This window comes from Ambystoma mexicanum, chromosome 12 (assembly GCF_040938575.1).
Source record: "Ambystoma mexicanum isolate Mex_15411 chromosome 12, UKY_AmexF1_1, whole genome shotgun sequence".
Classification (NCBI taxonomy): Eukaryota; Metazoa; Chordata; class Amphibia; order Caudata; family Ambystomatidae; genus Ambystoma; species Ambystoma mexicanum.
The window spans coordinates 518,328,057-518,338,162 of record NC_090936.1 but is presented as its reverse complement, the minus strand read 5'-3'; the positions used below and the strand labels follow the sequence as shown (position 1 = coordinate 518,338,162).

The following is a 10,106-nucleotide window of genomic DNA, read 5'->3' as shown; positions in this document are numbered from 1 at the left end:
AATACCATATTGATATGGTCATTGTCTGTTACCTTGCATTCACCCAAGTAACATGTGTTTTTAGAAGACTATACACCTGCTTCCGTTGGTGGTAATTGGAGCTTGTGGGTTGCTTTGTGTAGCACAATATATATAATGAACCTGTGGAGTGAACACTGCTGGTGATTCCAGCATAATGCTTGTATTTTTTTGCAGGGTCACTTTCCTTACCCAGATAGTTCCAAATGGACAGATGACGAGCTGGGAATCCCCCCAGATAATGAGGACTAGATCACATCGCTTGCAACTCTGTTCCAGGTTTGCACAGTCACTTCCCTTCTTCTTTGTGTTTTTCTATGTTCCCCTTCATTAATGTCCTCCTTTAAAGGATCAGAATGAGGTGTTTCCCACTGTCAAAATGTAGGACACTGTCCTGTGCCTGAGCCTGTTTGAAGCAGTTTACCCCAACCTCACTGAAAACAACCTTTACCAATTCCTGATGCAAATTTTGGGTCCTTTGGCCAGCTCTTGCATTCTGGCCACAGGTGCATCTTCCATACAAAGGAAATTGACCTATTTACAAGTTGTGATGGTTGCAGTGCCAACAGAACTTTGAAAATGTATACAGGGCAGTCGTTTCTTTACTATCAGTGTTTGGGGTGAAGAGAAAGGCCTAGGGGAATTCGTAGTGCGAGAAACTAAAAGTGAGGTGACTAAAAAACTGTGGCCGGGTATAATTTATTTTTGTTAGTACACCATAATGATACCATAGGCATTAATCTGTAGCCACGGTAACTTAGAAGCAAAAAGCTGCATTTTTGCTGGTGAGCACCACAGAGAAACCAAGAAAGGGAGAGCGAGTTGAGGCCGTGACCCGGTTCCGAGCCCCCTGCTCAAACAGTTACGAAGACTGACCTGCAGGATCTCCTCGCCACCATGACCAGGGAATGCCAAAAAGGCATGAGCTCATGAAGGAAATCAGCCTTGACAAGCTTGTGGAGGAGGTCGAGTGCAGAACAGCTGAAGTGGAGACCGCCCTTTGCGAGCAGAACTATGAAATAAGCTAAGGAGCCAACCGGATCGCCACGTTGGAGGCCAGATGTGAAGCCCTAGAAAAGAAACTTGAGGAGTAGAATCTCTCTCGCCGCAATAAAATTCGCCTGCGAGGCATTCCGCCTATGGTCCCTGACGCAGCTCTAGAAGAGTTTGTCTGGAACCTCTTTTGCTTTATACTAGCTCCCCCTGACAGCGCCTCACTGGAACTGGACAACTGAGTTCACCCCACCCAGCCATGGCAAGCATAGCCCCCCCTCCCACCCTCATATCCTCTTCGCCCCTCCCCACCCATGAGGGTCCTTTTCCAGAAGGTCAAGGAGGAGATTATTAAAGCGGCCAGGAATGCGCCACGTATCCAGTTCAGGGATTCCTTGGTTGCATTGTATCGGGTCCTTGCTGCTGCTACACTGGTGAAAAGGAAGGACCTGAAACCACTGAATGAATGGCTCTGGGAGAGGAAGATCGCGTACCGCTGGGGGTGCCCCACGGCACTGCTTTTTACAATGGAGGGCAAGCCATGGACATATGCACAATGAAAGAGGCGGATGAAAAAGGCAGAAAAGCTCCTCAACCTGAATTGCCCTGGCACCTGGGGCGGCAGCAGCTTTGTGCCGATCGTGGCCCCCCTGAGGGAGTCTGCAGAGACCCAACGGCCCAGCCCGCAAGAACAAAGGTGCAGTGGGTTGAAGCAAGAAGGACTGCCTGTGGTCATGGAGATTCTGAACAACCAACTAAATTACTGGTGAAGTCGTATTTATTGCTTTCGGGGTTTGGTTGTCGGGGGAACGTGGGCCTTGATTGTTTACTGTTCCCTTGTTGGGTGGGCTTGGGAGGGGCGAGGGGGGGGGCTTTGAGGGGAGTTCACTACATCACATTGCTGTTAACGCAGCACTTTCTCATGGCGCCACTAAATGATCAGGTACCTGTGATTACCTACGGTCTTGAGGTTTTGCGTTGGGGATTGAGCACACCACTTTTGTAGAAAGCCATGGCTGACAGTACCACTAGAGAGCTCTGTATGATGTGGAGTGTGCAGGGGTCTCAACTTCCCAGGGAAACTAAAGTCAGTTGCTCGCAGGCTGGCAGAGATATGAGCGGACATAGTCTGCCTACAGGAGACTCACATCCTAGCCGCTGACGAGCAGCATTTTAATTTTGGGTGATGGTTCTAGGGCTTACTTTGCTACATCAGGGGAAACGAGGGGTGTTCTGCTGCTCTTCGGTAGAGACCGGTACCTCTAACTGAGGTCACAGTGAAGTGGAACCCAATGGAGAGATCTATACTAGTAAAAGGGCACCTGCATGAACAAACCCTCACATTTGCATCACGCTATTGCCCGAATAGCATGCAAGATAGGTTCCTGCACACAATTGTCCCAGGCCTCATCTCCTTTGCAGAGGGCTGGATCCTCGGAGGAGACTTCAACTTGGTCCCTAACCCAGGGGCTGACCAAACTCTTAATGCCCAATAGAGAAGATTACACAAGGGTTGTGGGGCAGACTTGTACAACTACACATTCTATTCCCACGTCCAGAAGGGCCTCTCAGGAATGGATCGAATCCGTATTATGCCAAGGTTGATATTGGACCACGTCCCAGTAATGGCCTGCATTCAGGCGATCTGCTTCCCGGCCCGGCCACAAAGGCCTTGGAAGCTGCAGGACTCCTTATTACAAGATTTTTTTATTTATTTATATAGCGCACAAGTAACCCATGGGCATTGAGGCGCTGTTACTTGCAAGAGCTTACTTACAGGCATAAAGTCATTCAGTGGTTCATTATGAATTCGACAAAGCATAGAGCTGACATTTTGGTTGGTACAGTTGGTCATTACAATACAGTTTATGCATTAGGAACATATGAGATGTATTCGACTGGTGCGAGGCATCTTATGTGAATAAGATGGTTTTCATGGTTTTGCAGAAGGTGCTGAGGGAGGCCTCACCTCGGATTGTGGGAGGTAGGGCGTTCCAGTGAGTGGGTGCGAGATATGGGAAGCTGGATCCGCCCGCTCTGACTTTTTTTTACTAATGGCACAGAGAGCATGTTAGTATATGGTGGTCTGGTTGGCCTCATGGAAGAGACGGGATGGATCCTTTGGGAGAGGTAGTCCGGGACAGTAAGGTGAATGCACTTGTGGGTCAGTGTCAGTCTTGAAGATGATCCTTTCTTTTATTGGGAGCCAGTGTGCTAGTTTTCTGGCCTCCAAGATGTGTTCTCTTTTGGCAATGCCTTGGGCTTCCCGGAGAGCACTATTCTGAATGATTTGTAACCTCTAGGTTTTTGTTGGAGGTGCCTAGAAAGAGTAAGTTACAATAGTCAGGCCTAGATCCAGTGATGGCTCTGGCTATGTTAGTGCAGTTCTCTTTGGAGAGAAAGGGCCTGACTGCATTGATAAGTTTGGCATGGTATGCAGCTGCAGAGGCTTTAGCGTTGACTTGTTTATCCATGGATAGTTTGGAATCCAAGTAGACTCCAAGGGTTTTGACTGATTCTGAGACAGGTATTTTGATGGAGTCTATGGTGAAGTGACTGAATTGGGAGTCTAGATTTTTCAGCGTGTCGGGTGAGCCTACCAAAAGGAGTTCAGTCTTGTCTGAGTTGAGGCATAGTCCATTGTCTGCCATCCAGGCTTGGATGGTGTAGTAGAGGTTGTTGAGGGCCATGAAGTCAGTGTCATAGTTGCCAGTGAGGGTGAGGAGGATCTGTGTCTCGTCGGCATAGTTGGTGTATGAAATGTCCATGGCGTCGAGGATGAGAAAAAGTGGTCGTGTGAAGATGTTGTAGAGGGTGGGTGAAAGGCAGGAGCCTTGGGGCACACCACAGAGAATGATAGTTGGTGATGCGGATGCTAAGTCAGAGAACACTTGCATGGTTCTGTCTTGTAGGAAGGAAGTGATCCATGCTGTGGCTTCAGGGGAGAATTTGGCAGTAGAGGAGAGGTGGTGGCATAGGACGTCATGATCCACGCGGTCGAAAGCCGCGGATAGGTCAAGAAGTAAGAAGTGCTGGTTTGCCCATGTCTCTGGCATCGTCCATTTGGTTTTTCAGGTCAAGTAGGGCGGTTTCAGTCCCGTGTCTGGGGCGGAAGCCTGATTGGCGGAGTCCTAGGAGTTTGTTCTCTTCAATGAAGTGTTGAGCCTGCAGGTAGGCTGCTTTGTCCAGTATTTTGAGGAGGAAAGGGACAGTGGTGATAGGTCTATAGTTGTTGGAGGATGTGGGGTCGAGAGTTGTTTTTTTAAAGAGAGGGTGGACCCCAGGCCTCCTTGAGGGAGGCAGGGACTTTCCCAGTAGCAAAGGAGGCGTTTACAAAGGCTGTAAGGAAAGGAGCTAGCGCTTCAGCGCAGTCTTTGATAATGGTGGCTGGGCATGCATCACCTTTGCAATTGGAGGGTTTGATGTTCCTCATTATGTTGGTGATGTCTTTTTCTAGAATGGGTTTGAATGAGAGAGGTTGGGGGGGGGAGGTGTGTGTGGGTCGGTGTGTGGGTCGGTGTCTCGGTCGGCGTGTCGCGGCTAGTATTTTGTTTTGGTGCAGGCTCAATTTATTTTTCATGGCTGTTTGTATATCATCACACCAGGCCTTGTCTTTGGTGAAGTTCAGGGGGGCGGGCGTAGGTGTTTCAAGCTCCCTAAAAATGGCAAAGATTTCTTTAGTGCTGGATTGTGCTTCAGAGAGTCTGGATTCAAAGGATTTGGCCTTAGCTAGGGTGATTGCTTTTTTATATCTAGTGGCGCATGATTTAAAAGTCATCTTGTCTTTGTCGGAGTGAGACATTTGCCACTGAGTGAGAGCAGCCTTTTTTTCAATGCGGAGTGTGAGGAGGTCCGGGGTGAACCAGGAGTTGGAGTGGGGGGTGGGTTTGGACTTATGAGGTTTAAGGGGGGGCAATGGAATTAATGGCTGCTTTGATGGCAACTTCGTAGGCTGTTGCGAGTGTTTCTGGGTCTGTGGAGAAAGGGGGTCTGAAGGCTGGGCCTTGGAGGAAAGGCAGTAGCTTTTCCTTGGTGAGTTGGCGGGAGCTTCTGGCAAGGCAGGGTGGCAGTGGTTGGGGTGGGGGGGGTGGTGGAGCAGGTGGTGAGGATGCTGAAGGTGATGATGTGGTGGTCTGACCATGGGGTGGGAGAGTTTCCAGTGATGAGTGGGCAGTTATGTTGCGCAATCCAGTCAAGGATTCTGCCCTGGGTGTGGGTTGGGCTAAAGATGGTGTTATTGTACCCCAGAGCCTTGAGGGCTGAGTCAAGGGATTTGGCTGCTGGGTCCTTCCTGTCCAGGAGACCTAGGTTAACATCCCCAAGGAGAATGGCTTTTGATTGATTTTTGAGGTTGTCAGAGAGGAGGTGGATGAGAGAGGCTTGGAAGTCACCTGTTGGAAGATGTGGCAATTCAGCGGGAACTATCCACTGTCTTAGCCAATTACTTTATGGAAAACTCCTCTGTGGATGCAACCCCCTCATGGGTCTGGGCCCTCCATGAAAGCAGTGATACGGGGAGGGGGAGACTTATTAAGTGCGCGGCCGCGCTCAGGAAAATGGGTCAGCTGCTGCATGCACAGGTCCTAGTAGGGTCCTGGAGCTAAAAAATGTACAAACATTCAGCCAGTCCACTAAAGCATTAAGGGTCCTTAAAGTTGTCCATGCTGGAAATACACTTAGCCGATAAACCTGCTCGAGCCCTCGCATACACCAAGCAGTTCTACTAAATAAATAGCAACAAAGCGAAACGGCTACTGGTGCATAAACTGAAAAGAATGCCCACCAACAACATCCAAACACTGAGGGACCCAGATGGGTTCTTGAAGGTTTCAGAGGAGGAATGCCTAAGCACGATTCTGGAGAACCTTCGAGGAGGGATGGCGGGTGCCCCAGTGGGGAGCGCATTACAAGCTTTATATTTTCCCACCATACACCCCCACCCCATCTCCACTGAGGAGTTGGAAGTGGCAATCAAGTCCCTGAAAAGCACAGCTCCGGCCTGATGGCTTCACAGTCTGATTCTACAAAGTATATGCCCATGCATTAGCCCCTGCCTGACTGCCCTCTTGCCAGAAAAGGTTTGTCAATTATTCCAGAGACAGATGGGCAAACTGCTTCAGGATGTAGAAATTCAAAGTACAGAGGGAACTCCTGATCAGGAACCTCACCTAATCCTGGAATTGCAGAATAATCATTTTTGTCTTGCGGTGGGATGCTAAGGCGTACTGGATTTAATATGCATACCTGCATCAAGAAGCGTATGCCAGGCTGACCATGATCAATGTATTTGCCTAACTTGTCGAACATTTTCTAAAAAGCCGATTAAGCTGATTCTTGAGCTGTTTTTTCCAATTCAGACTCCATGCAGCTCCTTCTCCTGTGTCAAGAAAAGGCTGCAGTGACTCAGTCAATACAGAATTGTTAGTAAAGTTGTGTAGGTCTTCGAGATAATCGTACACCTTCATGGCTACAGGTGTCTGATTCTGAAAGGGGTCTGTTAGAAACGGGATGCTCTGCCACTTGTCAGCCACCATTTGCAGCTGAACATTGATTCAATTCTGGGTATTTCCACTGAGAATCCTTTGAAGGTTTTCTAAGGAATCGGAGGGTGACTTGCTGAGATGCATCTCAAATTCCACACAAACCAGCATATGCGTGGAAATGTTTGCAGTGATACAAAATGCAGTAAACCAAGAATTCCAAAAGGTACTCTATGGGTCAGGTGCCATTCAGGGTTGTAGTTCATGCGTCTCTGGGAGGTGTTGTAAGAATCTCTGCTTTCTGATACTAGCCATGTAGAAAATCCCAGAGAAGTACATCAGAAAAGCATTCAGCTCAACAAACGGTTTTTGGGAAGGCTCTCTAACAAGGTTGAGGGTGTGTGCCAAGCATGTGATGTGGATTGAGTTTGGCTACAGATTTTTTAGAACAGTTTTGTTTGTTGTGTGGCTGCGCAGGGAGGCGACTGTAACACATGAGGTATGCTTTTGGGCAAAGCCTTTATTATGTTATACCGAAAACAGAAACCTTAACTCTTAAGAGGGGTTTTCATGCCTCAAATAAGACTTGGGCAATGTCAGAATGTCTGTAATTTAAGAGTCCACCGGCCTGTGTCAAAATCCTACTTCTAACGCTCGTACTTAAAATGGATTTGTCTCTTCAAGGTCCAGAAGAATGACTTGCTTCTTCTGGACAGTATGGTTTGCAATTTAGGGGCAATGTCTCCTTTCCCCAGGCTTCTCTTGGCAGTTTATAGTGGTCAGTGGCCTTTCTCTGGCTTCTCTTGGTTAGTCAAATGGTTTGGGGAATGTCTCCCTTCCCTAATCCTTTCTCTGGCTCTTTTTCACAATTTACTGTGATTTGAGGGAATGTCTCCTTTCCCCAGGCCTTTCTCTGGCTACTCTTGATTTCACAGTCTGTGTACTCCACTGCCAGGGGCTCTCTTTCTCCAATGTGGATCCCAGACCCCTTCTTAGGCTTCATGTGGGTCGCAGAAGCTCTTGTACTGACTACTTAAATGTGGGTCCCTGCCTGCTTCGTATTGGCTTTTCAACTGTGGGTCCCTGACCTCCTTACAATGGTTTCCCAAGTGTCCCAGCGGTCCCTGTGCCTTCTTTCGGGGTTCCTGGGTCTTCGCTGCCTGTCTACTTGTCTGTTTCCTGTTCTCGTGCTGATTTAAGCACCTGCATCACTCTTCTGTGGAGCCATGCGATGATACATGCTTGCCTGCACATCCTGCTGAGCTTTCCTGCGCCCGGGACTTCTGTCTTGCTTGTTCTCAGCATGTTGCACTTCTGTGAAGCAGGTAGTGACTCTGCAACTCTCCCCATTTTGTCCTGATCAGCAGCTGCAGGCTCAGCTCTTTCTGATGCAGACAAGGACCTACCCTTGTGGTGCCTCCGAGGAGGCACTGACACCGATGTTAGTCCCTCTTGCATCTTTAAGCTACTTGTAACTGGATAACTAGACCGCTCACTCAGGTTTTCTGAGAGGTGGTTTAGTGTTCTGTGTATCCTCTTCGTCACAGTACTTTGAGGGGATGGCTTGGTGGAGTCAGCCCAAATCTTCGTCATCCCAGTAGCAATATCACTGCTTTAACAAATACATATAGGAACCTATTGGATTTGGGGAAGGCAAAGAAGATGAGGGAAGAAAGGTGGGCGGAAGTGTTATACCGCATTGACTCCTGATTTCCTCCCTGTATCACAGCGGGGAATCCCTCCCCATGAGTTCCACCCACTGAGTACCATCCCCAGGGGGACTATCGGGGTAGCAACCTCACCCCCTTGGCCTGATGTAAAGGGTTTCCCCTTGTGGGAGCAGGGACGACATTGGTCACAATGCCGTATGCATTTATGCACCATTGTCTGTGTTGAAGCACAGAATGTTTTGGAATGCAACGCCATAGTCAGTGAGCACCTTAACTGCTTGTGCAACTTTGGCATGATTGCACTGCACCAGGAAAACTGTGTCAGCAAGGTATTTGTGTGTTCTTTGACTGCCATCCCTCATCAGAACTGCTCCAAATAATATATTGAGGCCACGTCATCCTTCAACATCCGGTGTCTCATCGAATATGACACTTCTCTTGATTTTTCAGTTCCTCCTTGAGGTCATTTTTGGCTTGTATGTATCTTTCAGTCAAATAACTCTCCTGATGCTGATTATTGCCATAATGGCGCCACCTTCGCAGACTTCGTCATGAAGGAACCTGTGCAACACATGGTGGTCACTTTTGCTGAGCGGGATATTCAGAGTCGTACAGACATTTATCCAGTCATTGATTAGATCTTGATTGGCTGCCCTAGCATATGTAGCTTTGCCAAAGCTTTAGGTAGCAGTACTTTGCTGGGGACGTTTTTGAGGATGAATGAAGCTCAGCACTTTGTGTGCTTTTGTGACCACATGTGCATAACAGTGTATTTTCGGACGTAGTCCACAGCTATATTACATAAAGGAGCAAAACATGACTCCACCAATTGCATACATTATCTTGCTGTACTGTTTTGCCCTGTGAGCCATGGTTATCTGGGTGGAAAAAATGGGAGCGATTCTTCTCAGGCTTCAACGATTGGAAGAATTTCTCCATTGCCTACACTTGACTGGGCTAGAAGTCTCATGCTGCAGTATGGTTCCCTTTCCCGCTTGACCGTCTGGGAAAATCTCTTCTAAAGTGTCGGCTGCACTGGTGTCTTCTGTGATGTATGGATTCTGCTTCTTGGCTCCGGGATGACAAAATATTTTCCTGGCCGAATATGGAACAAAGAGGCACCCTTTTTAGGCTGAAAAATGAGCATTTGTTTTCTGGTTGAAAAACGATGTAATCTGTTCCCTTGCTGCTCCAACATACTGTGCAGACTTTTGGCGCAGTCAGGGATTTATTTTATTAAGCATTTATAAGGCGCATTGTACAACAAAGTGTTTCTAGGTGCCACAAGACAACAAGGGGGTATGAGGGAGGAACGGGGGGGATATAAAACAGTAACAGTCCTACTAGGCCTTGTGACATTTGGATCATGCAAGTAGTAGTGCTGGGGGGGGGGGGGGGGGGTAAAGGAGTTGTGGGGGTATAATGAACAGGAATAAGATGCGAGAGAGGGGACGCGGGGGAGGACCAGACTCGGGAGTTGGCCATCCCACCTGGCTGGTCAGGGAGGGAGCCTGGGAGGGTAGTGCTTTTTAGGGGGTGCTGGTTGAGACCGGACAGAGAGGGCCTGGTACACTGTGTGGCTCATATGTGCACCAGGCCGTCAGTCACAGCGGCAGGAGGGGGCATTTAGAAAGGGAGGGGAGGTGGGAGAAGGAGGTAAAGAGCAGTCTTGAGAAGCTTCCGGAACTTAAGGAGGTCTGGCTCAAGTCTGAGGATGGCATAGAGGCCATTCCAGAGGGAGGCGTCTGCCGAAGAGAGACTCCCCACTCTGCTTGGAAAAGCATCTGATCTGCAGAGAGGTGGAGCTAGAGGACTGAAGCACTCTAGCAGGGAGGTATTTAAGTAGAGAGAGGTGACTATAGCGGCGTCCCAGGTATCAGAAGGCCTTGTAAATGATGCAGAGGATCTTTTAATTTGGTCGTTGCAGCCAGTGGAGAGATGTAAG

General features: G+C 48.5%; 1 long non-coding RNA gene across 1 annotated transcript in view; it reads left to right on the top strand.

The window, feature by feature from the left end:
- The first annotated feature begins 261 nt into the window (after positions 1-261).
- The window catches only part of LOC138513729 (uncharacterized), a 28,493-nt gene continuing 18,648 nt past the window's right edge, over positions 262-10,106 (top strand). Inside the window, exon 1 of the long non-coding RNA XR_011281802.1 lies at positions 262-297. This is a non-coding gene — a long non-coding RNA (uncharacterized lncRNA). The remainder of the gene's footprint in view (positions 298-10,106) is intronic.